The sequence below is a fragment of the Ziziphus jujuba genome, chromosome 9 (assembly GCF_031755915.1).
Source record: "Ziziphus jujuba cultivar Dongzao chromosome 9, ASM3175591v1".
NCBI lineage: Eukaryota > Viridiplantae > Streptophyta > Magnoliopsida > Rosales > Rhamnaceae > Ziziphus > Ziziphus jujuba.
In genome coordinates, this window is record NC_083387.1 from 5,438,559 (window position 1) to 5,462,233 (window position 23,675).

Sequence of the window (23,675 nt, forward strand, 5' to 3'; positions counted from 1 at the left end):
GTACTAGCGTTGCATCGGGGTGTTTCTCTGAACAACATATTGCTGGAATCGGATTTCGAGCCATGGCTTTCGGATTTCGGTACGGCAAGACTTTTGGGACCCGATTCATCCAAGTGGACCAACATCGCTGGATCCTACGGCTACATGGCTCCGAGTAAATTAATTAAATTATTATTATTATTATTATTGTTATTTTTTATTTATTTGAATTAATTTAATTTTACAAATATAATTTATTTTTATTATAGAGCTCGCGCAAACAATGAGTGTGAGGGATAAATACGATGTGTATAGTTTTGGGGTGGTGGCATTAGAAATAATGATGGGAAAACATCCTGGTGCAATGCTTCAGTCATTATTGTCGGTTTCATCGAAAACATCAACCGACGATGACAATGTTGAATTGCTTTTGAAAGATGTTTTAGATCAGAGGCCGTCTGCTCCCGTAGGTCGGTTTGCAAAAGCAGTGGTTCCTCAGTCGCAGTAGCCTTGGCCTGCACTGGAACCACTCCAGAGTCCAAACCCACCATGCGTTTCGTGGCTCGATAACTATCAGCTAGGACCCACCCTGATTTGCCCCCACCCATTTTCCACCATTTCCATTCAAAACCTAATATTCTCTCTCGGGGCTCCGAATGAATGTTGTGTAGCAATTGACTGATTATCGAGATCTAATTACCATATATCCTTTGAATACTCTATTATGTCTCTGTCTCTCCCAAAATATGTACCAGTTCACTTCATTTGGCACTCTCAAATATTCTTTGGAAATATGATTCTCATTTTACATCATATTCAAACCAACTCAATCTGCAAAATTAAGCAAAAGATATCGATCAAAATCTCAAAAAGGTTTGGTTGAGATACAATATTGCTGTATTTCTTATATGCAGTTCATGACACATGTAAGTGTAATGGTGGTAATCAAAGACCATGAGAAATGCCAGTTGCTTCCTTTTCTGACACATTAATTACCACCAACTTAACCTCTCTTCACCATCATATGTGCTCAAATCACTCTCTTTTGAAGCTTTTATGGAGTTCTGATAAAAGAAACATACGAGGAAAAGTGCCTTTAAACTACAGAGAAAAACCATTCAGAGGGGGAAGGGAAAAAAAAAACAAAAAAAAAAAAACCAAAAAACAACACCTTTTGGCTATCTATCATTCCACCCCACATTGTCTAAGAATTGGTCCAATTTGCTTCGGCAAGAAAGGATCAATTCGAACCCAACTGAGTGAGAAGATCGAAGCCAGAAAAATTGACCAAAGTACAACAATGGTAGGAGGCCGGTTTTGCCTTCCCATCAAACCTTTGAGAAGGGATAGAGATGGACAATGACCCAGAAGGTGAAAAATAGCTTCCCAATCATAGGACCCCATGAACCATAACCATTGTTAAAGGCATCAGAAATGCCTGCCACAACTCCCACCATGTTCAAGATTATAAGGGTGGTTGGAAGTATAAAAATAGTAGTCCATTTGAAGAGGTAGAGCTCCCCAAACTCAGTGTCATCTTCTGCTTTCCCCAAAATTTTAAGTTACAAGAATAAATATATATGAACAAAACTTTCAATTATTCAAATTAATTTTTGCAAAATTATCAAAAAAAAGAACTTTTACAAGAAGAAAAAGAAAAAGAAAAAAAAAAAGACATTTGAACGTAATTTAAGTTTATTAATAAGGGTCTATTCAATTTAAAGTTTAATGTATTTAAAATGAGTTATAGATTTTAAAAGATTTGATAGATTGTAATGTAATTTCATTGGGAGGTGTATTCAATCTAGAGTTTGAAGGATTTTAAAAGTGTTTAAAAGTTTGGAGGTATTAAATTTAGATTTTAAAGAAATCGATACAAGTCCAATGATATTCAATTCAGATTTTAATGAATTTTATGAAAGTCCATAAAATCCAGATGTATTCAATTATGATTTTGTAAAATTCTTTTAAAATCTAATCGTATTCAAAAAGTTATTAATTTTAAAAAAATTTAAAAAATATAAGATTTTAATGAATTTGAAAGGATTTTAACAGTAAAATTATAAAAAAAAAATTGTGAATATGAAATCAAGTCTTAATCCTAAAGATTTCGTTGGATTCTTATAATTTTTTTTATGAAATCTATAAAATTTCATTACAATCTATCAAATCCTTTAAAATCTATAACTCATTTTAAATCTATTAAACTCTAGATTGAATACAGCCATCTAGATTTTATAAAAAATATATATTTATATCTAAAATATATTTATATATTTAATAAATATCAAAATATCAAATTTCTTATAAATATGTTTTATAGATATGTAGAAATAATAAATATGAAGATTAGTTCAGATCATGCTTGCATATCCTATTCAAAAAATCCAACCATAGTACTTGAACCATAGTTAGTGCATTCATCATACTAATAAACCTTATGAGAAAGAAGAAAAAGACAGACCGATATATAGAAGAATACGCTATAGATGAATTTATAGATATGTCTGCTCACAAAGTGCGAAGAGTAATTGATCAAATTCGTGGGCTTTCTTATGAAGAAACACTTCTGATACTCAAACTCATGCCCTATCGAGCATGTTCTCCCATTTTAAAATTGGTTTCTTCTGCAGCAGCAAATGCTAATCACAATAGAGGTTTCACCAAAGCAAAGTTAAAAATTAGTAAAGTGGACGGATGAAATCTTTTTCAATTATTTTGAATTGAAAAAAGGTTTTTTTATTATAAATAGCAAATAGCAGGTTCCTCCATGTTGTGTCAAATTCACATCGAAAAAAGAAAAAGTTGTTTTCTCATATGAATATGAAGAACCTTTTTTTCGTAAAATCTCGACTATTAATCAGTTTCTATTCCAACACAGAATGAAAAGGACAATATACAGGATGGGTAGAAGAAATTGTGATACTCGACTCGATCCAGCAATTAGGGGTATATGTAAACCCCATAACATAAATTTTTTAAACAGATAAATCGGGTATCTTATTTGTATATGATGCCTATAGGTAATTTTACGAAATTTTGAGGAAATTATCATGCTTCGATTCAATTTTTACAATTTGATTATATCAAAATTCGAGAACAACAATAATCTGAGTTTATCATGAATAAAGGCACTATTACTGACATAATAACCTCTATACGAAATGCTGACATGAATAAAAAAAGAACAGTTCGGGATGGATTGGTGTGGTTCCTTTACGCCTACGACACCAGAATATCGAACCATAAAAGAAGAAAGGCATGAGAGAAAAGCATATTGGCTAGTGATTGTGAGGCCCCAATTCTTGACTGGAGGGGGCACCGAAGGCCTCTGCCCTTCCATCCCTTGGATAGATAGAGAGGGAGGGCAGAGCTTTTGGTTTTTTCATATTGTCAAAGAGAATCCAGTACTTCTTGGTCATGAATATCTAAATAGGATGAACCGCTCTGTGGATTGCTTCGAAACAATTAGAATTAGTCAGTCAACTGGAATGTGTATTATCCATGTAGGGGTCAATTGAGAAGATTTATTTTTTTTCTAATTTTTTTTTTATCGTTAGGGTCTCTTATAACTGCATCAAATAGAAATTTATAATTTTTTTTGTTATCTTCTTAATCATTTTTTATTTGTTCTTCTTCGGGAAGTAAAGAAAGCTCTTTAAAATTTAATGGTGGCCTTTTAGTAAGTTCATTGATTAAGTTCAAGAAATATAAAATTTTTGTTGTTAATGGTTTTTTATCAAATGGATCTTAATTTGAAATGAAATAGTTTCTGTGTTCCACCAAAATAATTCTTTATTTCATTCTTAAGAAAAAAAGCGGTTCAATTCAATTTTGGATCTATTCTGAGTATATGGAATATGCTAAAGATTCAAATGTCAGGACCCGTCCAGAATTCCTTCCCCGGAACCCTAGACAGCCCTGATCCCAGGGAAACCCTACCGGACCCTCCAATGGAAAATCCGACAGAGCCTCCCCTAAGGGATTTACTTACCACAAATTACCTGCACTGAAAACACACTTCTAAAATCACCCCCTTATTTCTCCCGCAACTACAAATTGTTCCACAAATTTCAGCACTTCTCAAAAGCAACAACAGTCCAGTGCATAAATAAAACAGAAGTATCCCAATAGTATACAGAGCTTTAAGAAGTGCTAAACAACAGAAATACAACAAGGCTGAAAAGAAATAATACACTGAAATGAAAGAGTACAAAGATACTTCTCGAAACACAACAGCAGCGGAAAACTTGGTTCGCTCCGGAAGAACGTCTACCACCACTTGCACCTAAGGGAACGGAATTTAAGAGTGTGAGATGCTAATCATCTCCGTGAGTAACCCGAACTACTGAACACCTTTTGTGATAATAAAAATAATAGTAATAGCAACTAAGGAATAGAACACATACCAACAATTAATAAATAAATAATAATAATAACGGTTGGAAAATAATAATTTCCCTCAAAACTCTCACCAATCGCTCCATTTGAAATGTTCCCTTTTTAAAACCTTTTCGCAAAACCCAATGTACATACCTCCCAAAAACCAAGGGATTAAACCATTTGGCAAACAATAATTAAATAAATACATACCCCCAAATATAAAATTAAAACGTAATAATTTATAATAAATAATTTTGAACACCTTTGGGGTTTAAAACATTATTTGCAATTTACACCGACGCACCACACCATATACCGGTGATGCCCTCCGATACCCAGCGTCCCGAGCACCGACTGGCGGGGGGTTAAAGAGAGAAACCTGCAACGGTCACTTCGGCGTCCCGACAGTACCTCTGCTAAAAACCATCACCCGGCCAAGGAGGGGGGCGGCTGTGCACAACAATAACCTTGCCTGCCCACGGTCCAATGGCAACTCAAGGGTGAAGTAATAACCGTGCGCTAAACCAGATAATAACCGCGCACTACCACGTGTCCATACACCATACACCAGAACACCAATACTGTATGAGTGCGTCTAAAAATAAACATTAACAACCAACCGTACCGTTTTTCCAAAAACCACCGTGGGAAGTATACCATATTTTCACAAAACACCATCCCACATATTTTTATTTAAACAACCCGGTACGAAACAGCAATAACAACAAACCACAATTTTCTCGAAGTATGAGATGCTACCATAAAAATACCGCGGACATAATTTATAAAATTTAACCAAATATTTTCGTAAAATATTTAACCCAATTATGCCCGGAAAATCAAATTTAAAACCACGTACAAATACTACCAAAATACACATTGCTCATGCATAATAAATTAATTAAACCACAACAAAATTCATAAATAAATCACACCACATGAGCATAGTTTAAATACCAATTTAAATACCAATTAAATATAATTAATTGCCCAAAATAATTTTTGAAGGTGGGTCACTCACCTGGAGCACGCAAATCAACTAAGATCCTCCTCGGGATCAACTCCGCCACTCGCGCGTGCACCAAAACAACCACAGTGCACCAACCAAAAATATTAATATTTTATTCGGGTAATTCCTAAATGGGTCCCCGGGGAGCGAACACCAAACGATATCTAAGGGTTACGAGTTATATACCGAATCGAAGCTCGCGTGATGAGGATCACGGATTCGGTCTTACTTTCCGATGATCAGACCCGACGGGGTCGAAATCTCGCCGGAAAGCTTTTCGGATTTCGGCTCCGCAATTCTCCCAAACTTCAAACGTCCATAACTTTTTAACCGGATGTCCGTTTTGAGCGTGCCGCTAGTCTGTGAACTCGTATCGACGAGCACTTCACAACCATGCACGAGTCAAAGAACATTTCCCCATAAACAAAAAGTCAACTCCGGCACCCCTTGGACAGTTTGGACCGCAACTTGTTTCGCCCATAACTTTCAAACCGTAGCTCCGTTTTCGACGTGCTACCAGTCTACGAACTCGGGGCATCGTGCACTTCGCCATGGTACCCTGGTCAACTCGAAATTCCCACCGAGTCAAAAAGTCATCTTTTGACCCCTTGGTCAACGGTCAACCTCGGTCAACGTGCACGGATTCCGGTGTGATTTGGGATGGGGTGTTACATCAAAACTCATTTTTATCTTTTTTTTTTAAGAAAAAAAATAATCCATTAAAATTTATGCGAAATGCTTTTCTATTTCTAGAATGTCCAATATATGTTTTATATCTTCTATGTGAAAATGTTTCATTTTCATAAGGTCTTCTTCACTGTTATTCAAAAGGTCTAATAATGTATGAATACTAATAAAATTTTTCCAATCCAATATTATACTCTTATTATTATACTCTTAAATAGAAATGTGTTTTATTTTAAAAGGCAATCTTTTTTCTGATATATAGCATTATATATATTACAATGCTATAATGGGTTGGGCATGCTCTGGGACAGAAGGATTCGAACCTCTGAATAGCGAGACCAAAACCCGTTGCCTTTTTTTGTTTTTGTGTTAAGCGTATTTATTTTTCTTAATAAATGAATCACTACAAAAGGTTTTTTTTTTTTTTTTAGTGAATGTGTCACAATTAATTACTCCTATTTTTTTTTTTTTTTTGTAAAGATGAAGAAACAAATTCTATTTACTACAGTGATGAAGAATCAAATTATCAATATATGTATTCCTTTTTCTACTTCTTCTTCCAAGTGCATGATAACCCCAAGGGGTTGCGGATTTTTTTTATCAATTGGGGCCCCCCCTTCACCACCCCCATGGGGATGGTCTACAGGGTTCATAACTACTCCTTTTAATACAGGATGCTTAACTAGCCAACATTGCGATTCGGCTCTACCCAAACTTTTCTGGTTCACCCCAACATTCCCCACTTGTCCGACTATTGCTGTACATTTTTTGGGTATCAAACAGACCTCCCTAGAAGGTAATTTTAATGTGGCCTGAAAGAAATTAGTCCAATATCTGTACCCACATTAATTCACATCCCCAAGGAGTTCATTCAATTAGAAATTGATTATAAATCATACAAAATTTTTTCTGGTCTGGTCTCAATAAGGTCATGAAAATTTTTTCGATTTTTTATCTCTTTTTTTTACATATAATGGATTTGCCTGGACCAATACATGATTTTTTTTTTTTTTAGTCTTTCTGGGATCAAGTCTTAATTGAAGTAAAAATATTAGAGATTAAAGTAAGAATTTCTTTTTGTATTTTATTTATAATTTCTAATATTTATAATTCCTCTTTATAAATTTATATTATAAATAGAAATTATAAGTTAAATATAAGATAAGTAAAATATGGAAAAATATTTATATATTCTTTATATATTCAAATAAATACATAAACAAATACATAATATATTCAAATAAATATATATATATATATATATAATAAATACATATATAAATAAGTCAAAGCCAATTATCCATTCAATCTAATTAATATTGAATGAATCCTGGGGGATTATGGGACAAAAAATAAATCCACTTGGTTTCAGACTTGGCGCAACCTAAGGTCATCACTCTTGTTGATGAAGGATTCCTCGAAAAGTTAAGGATTAGTAATCCTTTTTAGAAATCCAATGGGTTCGGTCTTATACATACGCGGGGAAGTTAATCAATGGGTCGATCCGCCTACACATCTTGCTTTTACTGCCATATTGGGAGTTACTCCACATATTGCTTGACGTAAAACAGATAGTGGATTTGTTTCTGTCTTTTGTTGAATCTTTTTCATGGCTTGATAGCTAATTTGATAAGCCAATGATTTTTTTCCGTGTTTCAGAATACGGTTAACCAACATGTTAACTAATCGATTACGATAAATTGGATCGGATTTTGCAGTTTTTTCTTCTGCAGTACCTCGACGTGACATGAGTGTGAAAAGGGTTCAAGAATCAGTTTTCTTTTTATAAGGGCTAAAATCTTAAGTGTTCAAGTTTATTTATGGCATGAAACAACTCGAAGTATGGGGCTAGCTTATCGATACGTTTCAAAAAACCTTACTTCAATATATTTATTTTTTTTTTTTACCAACAAAAACCCGCGCTCAAAATAATATATTTTATTTTAGTTTCAGCTCATCGGGATAGAGATAGGCAAAAGAGAGATTTTCAGCGTTTGTGGATCACTCAGATAAATGCAGTAAGTCGAGACAATAATGTATACTATAGTTATAGTAGACTAATACACAATCTGTACAAGGGGCAGTTGCTTCTTAATTGTAAAATACTTGCACAAATAGCTATATTAAATAGGAATTGTTTTTATATGATTTCTTATGAGATCATAAAATAAGGAGATTGGAAGGAATCCATTGGAATGTTTTAAATGGAGTTCCCTGGAGAATGAACTCTGAGAAGGTAGAGTAGAATGAGCCTAGATATTCTACTGATTTAAAAAGATTTAACTCTTATAGAATTGACGAAAAAGGGAATATTGATTATTGACCCAATCTGTCTGTCTATAAAAAATGAAGGACAATTTATTATATATCAAGCTGTAGGTATTTCATTGGTTCATAAGAGTAAGCATGAAATAAATCAAAAGTACTTAACAAAAAGCACTGTTGATGACAAGATATTGGACGAAACCAAGAAATAACCCCTCACGTGCAAAATTATAGAAGATCCCCTTTAAGATCAAGCAATTCCATCGAATTGAGTATGATTGTATGTGTGATAGCATCTACTATACCAGGAATATCAATGAACCAATTCCTTGTTCATAGACAAAGCGGATTTGGAATTGTCTTTCATTCCAAGACATAACTTGTATCCATGCGCTTCATATTCGCCTAGAGTTCGCTCCCAGAAATATAGCCATCCCTACCCCCTCACGTCAATCCCACGAGCCTCTTATCCATTCTCATTCGATCACGACAGGGGGGCAAGTAAAAATAGATAAAGAGTAGGGCATGCGGTCCAAAATAAAATAGCGAATCTATTCTCTTTTTTCCTAAAAAAGAATTTTGGAGATTGTGTAATGCTTACTCTCAAACTATTTGTTTACACGGTAGTAATATTCTTTGTTTTACTCTTTAGCTTCGGATTCCTATCTAACGACCCAGGGCGTAAACATTTATAGCTCCCACATAAATAAGGAGTCATGCCGCAGCTACAAAATAAGAGTTTAATAGAATATAGAATAAGGATATACAAACAAGAACAAGTCCCAATGAAAAAGCAAAATAAATTGGGATGCCACTAATAACCAACGAATGGCAAGTGCTTTTCCTTGTGTGGATCCTATTTCAATGGGCACTTGATGGGTCGATCCGCCTACATGTCTTGCTTTTACTGCTATATCGGACTAAAAGAAATCAGTAAAAAAGTTCCTCGATGGTCGTACAAATTAATTAATGATTTGGAACAACAGAAGGGAGAAAGCCCAGAAGGGGTGGCGATGGAGTGAATTAGACTTTTATTTTTTCTATAAATTCTTTTTTGATTTGTTTCATTATTAGAAGTAAAAATATCTTTATCATTGTAAATATATTTATTAAGAATTTTTTTTGTTAAAATAAAATAGTGTTCTTATTCGAAACGCCTTGTGATCTTCAACCAATTTTGTGCTTCAATATAATTCCCAAGAGTAAGCTCTATAGCCTGTTTCCAATACTCGGCACAAAATAGGACATGAAATAAAGGCTGATGAGATAGAAAAAAGGAATCATAAATAGTATTGGGGGGTCGATAAGCTAATTTTATATATTATAAAATTAATATATTATTGTCCTTTTCATTATTGTCCTTTGGTTTTATAATACAATTTCGAATTAAATAATTAATTCAATTGTTTGATGGTCGAGATGCCATCCACAACAGCTCGTAGACCGCCTAAAAAGGAATATTTATTATTTGACCCGTATCCTGACATAAGAAGTCCAATGGGAGCAATACTAGAAATGGCAATCCATGCGCTTCATATTCGCCTGGAGTTCTCTCCCAGAAATATAGCCATCCCTACCCCCTCACGTCAATCCCATGAGCCTCTTATCCATTCTCATCCGATCACGGCCCAGGGGGGAAGTAAAAATAGAAAACCTCACATTGGGGGTGGAGATCACTTGTAGAGAGCTTTGTATAGTCTTTTCTCTGCTATTCTCTTTTAATTTGTTATTCCTATGGGCCTTCTTTTCGTACTATTACGGATACGAAAATAATGGAAAAAATTGGATTCAACTGTCAACTGTTCCTATCAGAAATAGGATTGACTACCTTTCATTCCCTTTCCAACTCTTATGTTAATAGGTGTAGGACTTCTACTTTTTCCAACGGCAATAAAAAATATTCATCGTATGTGGGTTTTTCCTAGTGTTAACCCCATTTTGAGTGATCTGATCATACGAGACTTTTTTTCTTTTCATTCGAGAGATTATGTGAATGAACCTACTACTGAATCTAATAAGTTCAATTTCAATTTAAAGTAAATATAAATAAAAGGCATTTTCATTATAAGATAAGGTCATTTATCATTCTAAAAAAAAAAATGGATTTGCCGATATAATAAAAAAAGATCAAACTAGAACAAATAAAAATTGATTCAGAAGATAACAAAAAAAATTATAAATTTCTACTTTATGCAGTTATAAATAATGAGTCACCATTGATATCGACACATCTGAGATCGCCAAATGTTTGGGAGTTCCTCTATTCAATCATTTTCCTTCTTCTTGTTGCTCGATATCTCGTTCGGACACACCTTCTCTTTGTTTCTCGAGCCTATAGTGAGTTGCAGACAGAGTTCGAAACAATCAAATCTTTGATGATTCCATCATACATGATTGAGTTACGAAAACTTCTGGATAGGTATCCTACATCTGAACTGAATTCTTTCTGGTTAAAGAATCTCTTTCTAGTTGCTCTGGAACAATTAGGAGATTCTCTAGGAGAAATATGGGGTTCTGCTTCTGGCGGTAATATGCTATGTGGTGGTGGTCCCACTTATGGGGTCAAATCAATACGTTTTAAGAATAAATATTTGAATATCAATCTCATCAATATCGTCGATTTCATAAGTATCATACCAAATCCCATCAATCAAATCACTTTTTGGAGAAATACGAGACATCTAAGTCATACAAGTAAAGAGATCTATTCACTGATAAGAAAAAGAAAAAACATGAACGGTGATTGGGTTGATGATGAAATAGAATCCTGCATCTCAAACAGTGATTTGATTGATGATAAAGAAAGAGAATTCTTGGTTCAGTTCTCCACCTTAACGATAGAAAAAAGGATTGATCAAATTCTATTGAGTCTAACTCATAGTGATCACTTATCAAAGAATTACTCTGGTTATCAAATGATTGAACAACCGGGAGCAATTTACTTACGATACTTAGTTGACATTCATAAAAAGTATCTAATGAGTTATGAGTTTAATGCATCCTTTTTAGCAGAAAGACAGACATTCCTTACTCATTATCAGACAATCACTTATTCACAAACCTCCTGTGGGGCTAATAGTTTTCATTTCCCATCTCATGGAAAACCTTTTTTGCTTTGCTTAGCCCTATCCCTCTCTAGGGGTATTTTAGTGATAGGTTCTATAGGAACTGGAAGATCCTCAAATACCTAGCCAAAGCTGTGGGATGGAAAAATGCATCGGTAGGGGAGCGTTCTACCTAGAGGGAAGCACCCACGCGAGCAATGGTAGACGAAGCGGAAGCAAGAATGTTGGCTTGAGTAACGCAAACATTGGTGAGAATCCAATGCCCCGAAAACCTAAGGGTTCCTCCGCAAGGTTCTTCCACGGAGGGTGAGTCAGGGCCTAAGATCAAGTCGAAAGTCGTAGTCGATGGACAACAGGTGAATATTCTTGTACTATCCCTTGTTGGTCCCGAGGGATGGAGGAGGCTAGGTTAGCCAAAGGATGGTTATCGGTTCAAGGACGCAAGGTGCCCCTTCTTTTTCAAGGTAAGAAGGGGTAGAGAAAATGCCCCGAGCCAATGTTCGAGTACCAAGTGCTACGGTGCTGAAGTAACCCATGCCACACTCCCAGGAAAAGCTCGAACGACCTTCAACAAATGGGTACCTGTACCCGAAACTGACACAGGTGGGTAGGTAGAGAATACCTAGGGGCACGAGACAACTCTCTCTAAGGAACTCGGCAAAATAGCCCCGTAACTTCGGGAGAAGGGGCGCCTCCTCACAAAGAAGGTCACAATGACCAGGCCCGAGCGACTGTTTACCAAAAACACAAGTCTTCACAAAGTCGTAAGACCATGTATGGGGGCTGACGCCTGCCTAGTGCCGGAAGGTCAAGGAAGTTGGTGACCTGATGACAGGGGAGCCGGCGATCGAAGCCCCGATGAACGGTGGCCGTAACTATAACGGTCCTAAGATAGCGAAATTCCTTGTCGGGTAAGTTCCGACCCGCACGAACGGCATAACGATCTGGGCACTATCTCAGAGAGAGGCTCGGTGAAATAGACATGTTTGTGAAGATGTAGACCACCTGCACCTGGACAGAAAGACACTATGAAGCTTCACTGTTCCCTGGGATTGGCTTTGGGCCTTTCCTGCGCAACTTAGGTGGAGGGCAAAGAAGGCCTCTTTCCAGGGGGGCCCGAGCCATCAATGAGATACTACTCTGGAAGAGCTAGAATTCTAACCTTTTGTCAGGACCTACGGGCCAAGGGACAATCTCAGATAGACAGTTTCTATGGGGAGTAGGCCTCCCAAAAGGTAACGGAGGCGTGCAAAGGTTTCCTGGCCCTAGGAAACCTTTGCCAAGAACTAATGAAAGGGCCTTTTTGGGGGAGAGGAGATTTTAGTCCATGTTTTTTTAAGCATAATGTGGCGTATTTAATTTGTATTTTTTATTATAAAAAAATATTTTTCATTTAACCTTAAAATTCTTCAAAGACAATTTTGTTCTTTAAATAGTCTGTATAATAATGTACAGTTGTATGTTTCAGTACAATAGTTATATGACAAGTGGGTCTTTTTATTGGATAACCTCGTCCCCGGGCTCGAGGTTTTAATTTTTCACAGTAATACCTTCGTTTTATTATACATAATAATATTATACATAACTATATATGTGGTATATGTATAAGCTAACATGCTATGCCCCTATTTCTATCATTTTTAGCGTGTAATTTTGCTCCCCTTTCCTGTAAAGCAGCCACCACCTGAGCCACGGAAGATGCTTTTTAACCAATAGCTACATAAACGCATATTACATTTTGTCCTTGTTGATTGAGGATTGGTATCTGTGGCTACTGCTGTTTTACCAGTTTGCCTGTCCCCAATAATTAATTCTCATTGACCACGTCCTATAGGAATCATCGAATTTGAACAATTATAACTTGGCCTGATTTTAGGTACGGTCCTTTTTTAGCTATACATACATTTTCACAAATAAACTGCCCAAGGCTAATTATTGTAGATGTTTCTACACAATAATTATGATCATAATTATGATGGAGAAAATGCCAATTTAAGTTGAATGGATTCAAAAGGATGTTACTGCATGGAGCGAAATTATAAATTCTCCCGTTTTCATCCATTAAACAATATTTAAGTACTTGAAATCTATGTTTTAAATTGTCAAGTTCTAAATATTTAGTTACCGAGATCTGATTATGAGTTTTTAAAAGGTAATTATCAATTTGAGAGGTTGTTCCTAAAAGGCCTAACGAATTCCTAATTGGAGGATCTATTTTAATTGATTCTTTTATAAGTCTGCATCTTCATAGACATGTCTATTTCACCGAGCCTCTCTCCGAGATAGTGCCCAGATCGTTACGCCTTTTGTAGGGGTCAGAACTTACCCAACAAGGAATTTCGCTACCTTAGGACCGTTATAGTTACGACCGCTGTTCACCGGGGCTTCAGTCGCTGGCTCCCCTGCCATCCGGTCATCAACTTCCTTGACCTTCCGGCACTGGGTAGGCGTCAGCCCCCATACATGGTCTTACGACTTCGTAGAGACCTGTGTTTTTGGTAAACAGTCGCCCGGGCCTAGTCACTGCGACCCCCTTTATGAGGAGGCAACCTTTCTCTCGAAGTTACGGGGCTATTTTGCCCAGTTCCTTAGAGAGAGTTTTCTTGTGCCCCTAGGTATTCTCTACCTACCCACCTGTGTCGGTTATTGCCCATAAGTAATAGGTAGGGATGACAGGATTTGAACCCATGACATTTTGTACCCAAAACAAATGCGCTACCAAGCTGCGCTACATCCCTTTCAATTAGCCTACAGTGTCATTGTAGAGAATCTCTATCTTGTTTTCCACATCTTTATTTCTTCCATTAATATACACAAACTATCTTGCTACTACTTCTTTTTTGTCTCATATATCATATAACATATAATAATAAAAGACTTATATTATATACGTATTAAATAAAGATAAAACCTGCCGTAAAGTAAAAAAAAAAAAATGAATATTTTTCGGGAATTCTCAGTTAGAAGTAAAAAGGGACTTATTTTTTTGTTTTAAGAAAAGGAATTGCACAGAAAAGACTATTTATCTCAGAGAGGCCTACGTCAAATTTTGGGAAAATGCCAACGGCTGCTGTCTTATTTGTCAAAGAAAAATAGAATATGTTATAAAGAATTAATTAATCAGTTGGATATTCGGGGAATCAAAAACTTGCTAATTTGAAAAAGCAGTTTATTTTGATCTACGTCTCCAATTGGCTCTATGAAACAATCGAAGACGTCCTATTACATGTTTATGATAAGAGATTAAGGTAAAAATATTAGAGATTAAAGTAAGAATTTCTTTTTGTATTTTATTTATAATTTCTATTTATAAATTTATATTTTTTATTTATAATTTCTATTTATAAATTTATATTATAAATAGAAATTATAAGTTCAATATAAGATAAGTAAAATATGGAAAAATATTTATATATTCTTTATATATTCAAATCCTCCTTTTTCTTTTCGTATGATTTTGCTTACTATACCCGATGCTGTAGCATTATAAATATTATTGTTACTCTTGCTTCCGTCGGGATAAATCTGACCCCGTCCCCTTGCCCCAGATTGACTTCCAGATCGTAATTGCTCTAGTGAATAACTAAAGAAAATAGATAGATGGGAGATAGAAGATAAAAAACTAAGTCTAAACATCTCTCATAGGTTCACTAATTACTTAACTATTGGCAGGTCTCTTTGTATGTGTTGTCCGGAAAGAGGAGGATTCAATGATTATTCGTTCGCCGGAACCAGAAGTTAAAATTTTGGTAGATAGGGATCCCATAAAAACTTCTTTCCAGGAATGGGCCAGAAAAGGTCATTTCTCAAGAACAATAGCTAAAGGACCGGATACTACCACTTGGATCTGGAACCTACACGCTGATGCTCACGATTACCTTTTTTTTAATCAAAATATCTAAGAAATTCGCTGTTGACAGCAATATATGTTGTATATGTAAATCCTAGATGTAAAAATATGCAGAATTCATTCATGAATAGAAAGAAAGGGTATAGGTATAAAAAAGAAAAATAATATTAATATAATAAATAATATAAAATAATATTATTTTTTTAAAAAAAAAAATAAGATTTCAAATAAGAATTTGAGAATACAATAAGGGATCATGCTTGCTTTTCCTCCATTTTATACTTGCTTTTATCTCGTATCTAAACTAATCTACTAATTTTATATTGGATTTATATATTGGACTATTGTAGATTGTGTAGATTGAATTGTTGATATCTCTTTCAAGTCTTTTTTTTATACATATATGTTCTATGATTATAGAATTATATATAACATATATGTATACGTTTTATATACATTTTATATAATCTAATTATATAATATAAATGCTTTTATTTTATCTAAATGGTCTAAATGGAATTTGATTCTATATCATTATCATTCCGTATCTATTATATAAACTATTGTATATATATATTATATATCATAAAAAATATAAAAAACACTAAAAAAAGGGGGAAAAAAAAAGGCTTGTTCTTGCACCAAAGATCTTACCATTTCCGAAGGAACTGAAGTTACATCTCTTTTTCATTTCCATTCACGAGTTCTTATGTGTTTCCATGCCCCTTCGAGACCCCAAAAAATATACAAATTCCTTTTCTTAGGAACACATTCCAAGATTTGTCACTACAAAAAGGATAATGGTAACCCCACCATTAACTACTTCATTTATGAATTTCATAGTAATAGAAATACATGTCCTACCTTGCCAGAATTTGTAACTTGCTATCCTCTTGCCTAGTAGGGAAAGATTTCTCTCCATGGAAAGGATGATTCATTCAGATTGACATGAGAGTCGCCCACTTGTTTCTCGAGAAGAGATGGGAAACATGCTCAATATCATTTGATTAAATAGTTGATCCAGCTCCTTGTTGTTTGAAGAAACCCTCTGCTACAATTGGTATTTTTTCACGAAAAGCAAACATGAGATAACAAATCTAGTCTTTCACTAAGATTTCGAATAGCTGTCCTGAACGAAAGACGAAATATAAATCATGGATCAACTAAGCCCTCTCGTGGACTTGTTTAAGAATAAGAAAGAGGAATCTCATGTAAATACCATGGAATAAGGTTTGATCCTATTCATGGGGATTCCGTAAAAATTCCATTCCAAAAAGTTCGAAACAATTGGGATTTTTTGGAGATTGGATGCAGTTACTAATTCATGATCTGGCATGTACAGAATGAAAACTTCGTTCTCGATTCTACAAGAATTTTTATGAAAGCCTTTCATTTGCTTTGATAATAATAAGTTTGATCTGCTTTACCAAGAAAGTAGACGGTTCGAGTCCGTATAGCCCTATAAACCTAAAACCTATAATTTTAATTGTAATATAAAAAAGAAAAAAAATTAATATTTATAGAATATTAAAATATTAATAATTTTTAATAATTTATATAATATTCTATATTCTAATTTAGAATTTTATAATAGAAATTATAAGTTCAATATAAGATAAGTAAAATATGGAAAAATATTTATATATTCTTTTTATATTCAAATAAATACATAAACAAATACATAATATATTCAAATAAATATATATATATATATAATAAATACATATATAAATAAGTCAAAGCTAATTATCCATTCAATCTAATTAATATTGAATGAATCCCGGAGTACTCAAAGACTTTCATGAGTATGTTGATATCAAATAATTTTATTATATCATAGTTTCTTTATCATAACATTTCCGACAAATGTCTTTTATTGGAATAGAAGACAATCAATCAGTTCAAATTTATTATGGGGCCCTAAAGCACAAGGAGATTTTACTCGTTGGTGTTAATTAGGCGGTCTGTGGACTTTTGTTGCTCTTCACGGCGCTTTCGGACTAATAGGTTTCATGTTACGTCAATTTGAACTTGCTCGATCTGTTCAATTACGACCTTATAATGCAATCGCATTCTCCGGTCCAATTGCAGTTTTTGTTTCTGTATTCCTGATTTATCCGCTAGGTCAGTCTGGTTGGTTCTTTGCACCAAGTAATCCCTCTCCTTGCTGTTAAGGCAACAACTTCGGGCATGGCCAGCTCCCATAGTGTGACGAGCGGTGTGTACAAGGCCCGAGAACAAATTCACCGCTGTATGGTTGACCGGCAATTACTAGCGATTCTGGCTTCATGTAGGTGAGTTACAGCCTACAATCCGAAGTGAGGATGGGTTTTTGGAGTTAGCTCACCCTCGCGAGATCGCGACCTTTTGTCCCAGCCATTGTAGCACGTGTGTCGCCCAGGGCTAAAGGGCATGATGACTTGACATCATCCTCCGGCTTATCACCGGCAATCTGCTCAGAGTTCCAAACTCAACAGTGGCAACTAAACACGAGGGTTGAGCTCGTTGCGGGACTTAACCCAACACCTTACGGCACAAGCTGACGACAGCCATGCACCACCCCTAATGGATCCTTAATCACATCAGTTATCCGCTCCGCACTTGGCTACCCAGCGCTTACCATGGGCATGATAACTAGTACACCAGAGGTGCGTCCTTCCCGGTCCTCTCGAACTAGGGAAAGATCCTCTCAATGCTCTAACTCCCACACCAGATAACTGCTGAAAGCATCTAAGTAGTAAGCCCACCTCAAGATAAGTGCTCTCCTATTCTAACTTCCCCAGAGCTTCCGGTAGCACAGCCAAGATAGTGACAAGTTTTCTGCCCCTGCGGGGGTGGAGCAACAGAAGTTTTGAGAATTCAAGAGAAGGTCACGGCAAGACGAGCCGTTTATCATTACGATAGGTGTCAGTGACATATGCAGCTGAGGCATCCTAACAGACCAGTAGACTTGAACCTTGTTCCTACATGACCTGATCAATTCGATCAGGCACTGGCCATCTATTTTCATTGTTCAAATCTTTGACAACACGAAAAAACCATTGTTCAACTCTTTGACGATATGAAAAAACCAAAAGCTCTGTGATACGAACCTAGGACGACCTGCTCCTAAACTCGTATTATATTAGCCCGGATCTTAATTAAGTTCAAGTTCTAATAGAATTGACCTCAACCCCTACCCAACTTGTGGTTAGAACCCTTAGTATAATGTAGATGCCGTAATAGGGGATGGAAAACCTATTGATAAGTCAAGTTAAAACAACCAATTATCTAATGGTGTTTTAGGTGTTCTCAAAGAACAAAGAGATAATTAATCTCATAAGTATTTTCTTAATCAAATCAAAATTGTATTGTTATTGATAACTAAGCCTTTAAATAGGCTACAAAGCCATGAAATAAAACCCTAGAACATAAAGAAAACCAGCCACCACACATAAAGAAACCTAGTTGGCCGAAACTATACTTCCTTTCCTAATCTAAGTTTGATTAATTAATTCCTTTATATTAAAATAGGAATTAATTAATTTACAATGGAAAGAATAAAATAAAAACCTTCCTAAAGTTATTTGTCCAGAAAATAAATAAATAAAAGCCAAAAAGTAATGGTAGTTTCCTAAAACAAAAAGTAAAATCAAATTAGGAAACTAAAAATGCTAGCCTTTTGATCAAGTTGACTTTGATCAATCTTTGACCTCTTTGAGCTTCAAATCAGCTTTTAGATTCTTTTTAGGATGCCAAATAAGCTGAATATGAAGTCCCACACGTTGCCCATGCTTGGAAAAATAAGACAAGGCTAATACAATAAAATACAGTAAAGCCAGCAAGCAATACAGCAAATTTGGCCAAATTGTTGATGTTGTCCGTACAACCCCTTTTTGATTGCATTTGAGGCTGTTTTAGCTTGATTCCATGACCTCTTAGGCATATGTATCGAACCCATAAAGCATTGGAACCATTTCATGCTTCCCGGACTCAAAAAATGTACCAAAACTGTCACCCGGGTCCATATCGGCTTCCACCACTTGGATGCTTAGAATAGGCTTTGTATCTTCAAGTATGGACAAGCTCTATTGAGATTGATTACCCCCTACATAAATACTCCCAATTTGTCCTTAAATCTCTTAATTTGAGCTCTTGTGATTGGCCTAGTCTTAATCTGTGTCGAGTCAGCACCCCAGCGAGTTATCGGTTGAGCGGGCTCGGGCAGAATCACATCACTCTGCCCTCCCTCTCTATCTATCCAAGGGATGAAAGGGCAGAGGCCTTTGGTGTCCCCTCCAGTCAAGAACTGGGGCCTCACAATCACTAGCCAATATGCTTTTCTCTCATGCCTTTCTTCATTCATGGTTTGATATTCTGGTGTCCTAGGCGTAGAGGAACCAAACCAATCCATCTCAAACTTTGTGGTTAAACTCTACTGCGATGACGATACTATAGGAGAGGTCCTACAGAAAAATAGCTCGACACCAGGATGATAAAAAGCTTAACAACTCTCATTCTTATTAATTTATTTTTTCAATATGAAAAAATAAAATAAAAATGAAAAATGAAAAGGTCATCTTATTCAAAACCCCAATTATGAAATCCCTTCTCTCCCACTTCTCACCTCGGAATGCACCGTTCTTATATAGAGAGAGGCGCTTTCACATCTTCTTAACCCGAAATGACTGGGGAGAGGACAGGTTCCTTTTTTTTAGGGTACTCCCAGGAATAGATCCAGTGGAGACGGGGTGGGGCCTGTGGCTCAGAGGATTAGAGCACGTGGCTACGAACCACGGTGCCAAGGGTTCAAATCCCTCATCGCCCACAACCGGCCAAAAAGGGATGGACTTTTCCCTTTAGGGGTAGGAAAATCATGATCGGGATTGGGGACCCCAAACTATAGAATTTGGGCATGGGTTTTTTGTCGAAATGGAACGGCCTTACTCTTTTTTCTTTCTTTCTTTTTATTTATCATTAATGGTGGAAAAATTAAATATAGTATGCCCGGCCCGAAGCCCGAGTCAATTCAAAGCCCCCCAAAAAAAATTTATAATATTAAAAAGGTCCGTTAAGTGCCCCCCGGCTATGTCATAATAGATCCGAACACTTACCCCGGATCGACTTCCAGATCATAATTGCTCTAGTGAATAACTAAATAAAATAGATAGATGGGAGATAGAAGATAAAAAAACTAAGATTTTTCTTGTTCCTATATAATTCTCATGTTTATGAATACGAATCCATCTTACTTTTTCTCCGTAAACAATCTTCTCATCGAGGGGTAGAGTAGCTTGGTAGCTCGCTAGGCTCATAACCTTGAATTCATGGGTTCAAATCCCGTCTCCGCAACATTTTTTTGACAAAAAATTTTAGGCTTGGTTTTTTAAATTTGTTAACTAGTAATTAATTACCCTTTTCTTTGGGAGAGGGAGAAAAAGAAGGGGAAGGTAAAAGTGAATTCCATTGTAGAGCTGTATACAATGCGCAAAAGATGCCTGTACGGTTGTTCAATTCTATCTTCTTCTTTTTCGTACTATTTATTTTATTATTCTTTATCTCTTCGACTTTCATCATGCAAGATAGAGGAACTATCTATTATGTTATATTATCAGGGTAATGATGCATCAACCTCCCAGTGCTTTCCATGAGAAAATCACACGTTTGATCGAACATGCTACCAATAAATTGTTACCTCTTATTCTAGTGTGTGCTTCTGGAGGAGCACATATGCAAGAAGGAAGTTTGAGCTTGATGCAAATGGCTAAAATATCTTCTGCTTTATATTATTATCAATCAAATAATAAGTTATTCTATATATCAATCATTTCATCTCCTACTACGGGTGGGGTGACAGCTAGTTTTGGTATGTTGGGAGATATCATTATTGCCGAACTAAATGCCTATGTTGCATTTGCGGGTAAAAGAGTTATTGAACAAACATTGAATAAGATAGTACCCAAGTATCTCATATGGGTTTCATAATTATAGGAATTGGTTCTATAAATGATACAGGACTCAATGGAGCCATTTTACAAATAATCTCGTATGGATTTAGTGGCGCTGCACTTTTTTTCTTGGTAGGAACGAGTTATGATAGAATACGTCTTGTTTATCTCAAGGAAATGGGTGGAATGGCTATCGCAATTCCCAAAATAGATAGATGGGAGATAGAAGATAAAAAACTAAGTCTAAACATCTCTCATAGGTTCACTAATTACTTAACTATTGGCGATTCTCTTTGTATGTGTTGTTCGGAAAGAAATATTGAATAGAGATAAGAGGAAGTAAGCACAAGCGGGTAGCAGGAATCGAACCCGCATCGTTAGCTTGGAAGGATAGGGGGTTATAGTCGACGTTGATTATTGGTTATTCCTTACCTCATGACCAAATTGGTTATTGGGCAGTAAAAGTTGTAACAAGTGTGCCAGAAGTTATTCCTATAATAGGATCCCCCTTGGTAGAGTTATTATGCGGAAGTGCTAGTGTGGGACAATCCACTTTGACTCGGTTTTATAGTTTACACACTTTGTATTACCTCTTCTTACTTCCGTATTCATGTTAATGCACTTCCTAATGATACATAAGCAAGGGATTTCTGGAACTTTATAATATAATGGAATGTAATTTATAATGTAAATAATATAAAATATATATTATATCATAGCTATTTTTAATCAATCATTTATCAATTGGGGTAGGACCAATAGTTTTGAATTAGAAAAATGGATATTTTATTTTTCTAATTGGTTACTTCCAATTACGTAAATCAATAGTTCAAACCGCACTCAAAGGTAGGGCATTTTCCATTTTTATAGGAACTTCTGTATTTAAAATTAATATTCTATTTAATATAGAAATGTAATATATTATTATTTCTATAATATTGTAGAAAATCTAAATTGAAAGGGTTTGAATGAAATCATTAAGAATAGGTAACTGTACACTTTATTTTATTATGTTATTTCCCTGGGATTGTAGTTCAATTGGTTAGAGCACCGCCCTTAACCCGAAACGACTGGGGAGAGGAAAGGTTCCTTTTTTTTAGGGTACTCTTGAGAACAGATCCAGTGGATACAGGGTGGGGCCTGTAGCTCAGAGGATTAGAGCACGTGGCTACAAACCACGATGTCGGGGGTTCGAATCCCTCCTCGCCCACAACCAGCCAAAAAAGGAAGGACCTTTCCCTTTGGGGGTAGGAAAATCATGATCGGGATTGCGGACCCCAAGCTTCCAACTAGGCGTAGAGGAACCACATCAATCCATCCCGAACTTGGTGGTTAAACTCTACTGCGGTGACGATACTGTAGGGGAGGTCTTGCGGAAAAATAGCTCGACGCCAGGATGATAAAAAGCTTAACACCTCTCATTCTTATTACTTTATTTTTTCAATATGATGTATTTGCCGCCATAAAATATAAGAGTTTTATAATGAAAAACTTTTATATTTCATTAGAAATTTGATATTTTGATACATATTAAATATATAAATATATATTAGATATAAATATCTATTAGATATATAGATTTACAGGTTTTGACTATAAAAAAGAAATATTGAAAAATATTGAATAGAGATAAGAGAAAGTAAGCACAAGTGGGTAGCGGGAGTGAGCTTGGAAGGAACAATCCAATCTACACAATCTACAATAGTCCAATATATAAATCCAATATAAATGAAATAAATATAAAAAAATCCAATATACATCAAATCTAAAAATGGAATCTATATTTGTTAATATGTTTAACATAGATTTTTTAGATGTTTTGAATAGATTTATATAATTAATATATATTTAATAGATATATTCTGTATTTTATATAATATATAAATAGAAAAAAGAAAAAATAGAAATAATGAAGAAAAAAATAAAAAATGATATTTTTTTTTTATTAATAATAAATAAATAAAACCTTTTTGATTTCAAAAGTGATACGTAAACAAGGGATTTCTGGACAGCGATTTGTATTTATTATAAAGTGTAAATTAAATATAGTTAGAAATCATTATATTTCTTATTATTATTATAGTGATTATTGATTGATTGAAATTGAAAGGAAATCTTTCATAATTTTATTTCGAGTTAGCAACTTCTATTTTATTTTATTTTCATTCCTTTCTTCTTCCCTTTGGATTAGAAAATAGAAAAATGGAGTCAGTCAAAAACCCAAAGGAGGTTCATGGCCAAGGGTAAACATGTACGAGTAATGGTTATTTTGGAATGTACCGCTTGTGTTTGAAACTGTGTTAATAAAAAATCAATGGGCATTTCCAGATATATTACTCAAAAGAATCGACATAATACGCCCGGTCGGTTGGAATTGAGAAAATTCTGTACTTTTTGTTACAAACATACGATTCACAGTGAAATAAAATGAAATTCAGACTCATGTAACAAGTCATGGTCCTAAAAGAATCACTAATGAAATACCACATCTAGAAGCCCATTTACTCTGA

The 23,675-nt window shown here is 35.2% G+C and overlaps 1 non-coding gene across 1 annotated transcript; it reads left to right on the forward strand.

Annotated features, from left to right (window-relative positions):
• Positions 1-22,296: 22,296 nt before the first annotated feature.
• On the forward strand, positions 22,297-22,375 carry TRNAC-ACA (transfer RNA cysteine (anticodon ACA)). The gene has a single exon. It is a non-coding gene; the product is annotated as a tRNA-Cys (tRNA).
• Positions 22,376-23,675: the final 1,300 nt, after the last annotated feature.